The sequence below is a fragment of the Octopus bimaculoides genome, chromosome 12 (genome assembly GCF_001194135.2).
Source record: "Octopus bimaculoides isolate UCB-OBI-ISO-001 chromosome 12, ASM119413v2, whole genome shotgun sequence".
NCBI lineage: Eukaryota > Metazoa > Mollusca > Cephalopoda > Octopoda > Octopodidae > Octopus > Octopus bimaculoides.
Window position 1 is genome coordinate 38,136,878 of NC_068992.1, and position 1,302 is coordinate 38,138,179.

The 1,302-nt window shown below is 41.9% G+C and overlaps 1 protein-coding gene across 2 annotated transcripts in view; it reads right to left on the minus strand.

Moving 5' to 3' along the window:
* The window catches only part of LOC106867528 (zinc finger MYND domain-containing protein 15), a 61,240-nt gene extending 60,610 nt beyond the window's left edge, over nucleotides 1-630 (minus strand). The window contains exon 1 of one of the 2 annotated variants that reach the window (XM_052972142.1): nucleotides 498-630. The gene's annotated coding sequence lies outside the window, so the exon portion shown is untranslated. The remainder of the gene's footprint in view (nucleotides 1-497) is intronic. The other variant, XM_014912423.2, reaches the window with a different exon arrangement.
* Nucleotides 631-1,302: the final 672 nt, after the last annotated feature.

Here is a 1,302-nt window from a genome sequence, read left to right on the forward strand (position 1 = left end):
CCACGCAGTCTGTTGTTATGGATCAAGTCGGTCTTGGTACAGAGGCAATAGTTAACTGGTATAACTATTTCCGAGATGTCTGTGCCATGTGGTGCATCGATCACCCTACGAAGATTGGAGGGGAAGGAGTTAAGGTGGATATCGCCGAGTCAAAATTTATGCACCGCCAATATCATCGTGGTCGATATAAGGAGGGCCATTGGATTCTGGGAATGGTGGAGCGCCACAGTCTTAATTCTGTCCTTGTACCTGTTCCTGATCAAAGTGGTGCCACTTTGCTACCTATCATCCTTAAACATGTGTTACCAGGCACCTGCATAGTAACGGATGGTTGTCATTCCTATGAAAAACTTCCAGAATCAGCTGATCACTGTCTTCAGTTTATGGATCCCAAAGATGAAAAACGCAACAGAAACACAACAGAAGGAACGTGGAATAACGTCAAGAATAGATATAAACATTTGTATGGACATTCCGATAATCTGTTCTCGACTTACCTGCAAGAATTCAGTTGGCGTCGTGTTCACAAAAATAATACATTTATGTCGTTTATCTACTGGATTCGGCATTATTATCCTGTGTAATGATTTATTTTACTGGTAAAAAGCCATTTTTTAAAATCCACTTCTGACTTTGGCGCTATTTTCGGATTACGGGTCCCGTCCATTTATTGTGATAAACTTGGAAACCATGGAAGATAAAATCAAGAATGTAAATAATTTTGTTATTGATTACTTTCGTTCTTTCAATACAAACAAATATTGATGGCGATGAATATTTTTGAAATTACGCGTAAAAAAAAAAAGAAAAAACAAGAAGTCCTGCAAAAACAAATTCGGATTTTGGCCCAAAATCCAGTAACCTAAAACTAATAAACTATTTTTTTATATTCATCTAAAATTCGTTTTTGTTTTTCAGTTTTATTTCGCGGGTATTTTATATACATTGTGGTATGACGTCAGTGCCTGGGGAGGCTGACCGGAAGGGGAAAAAGGGCAGAGGGAGCCTCGATCGGGATTCGTGCCCTTTTCGAACGGGGTTGTGGTCAGGACAAGACGTGTTTAGCGACGGTCTAGGTTTGGGAGAGGCAGCTGCTATTCCTGGTGTACTTTGGGTCGGGGCAAGCTTCAAGGATTGGATACCGCAAGATAGACTCGCAGTCGAGGTAAGGCGATTACATCTACTCGTACGCACACACCACAAGCTATTTCGGCCCCACGTGCAGAAATTCGCCGCGATGGCAGCCACCAAGATTAGGATCGCCAGCGATGTGATCAGGCCTTTTAATGGCGAAGGAGATGT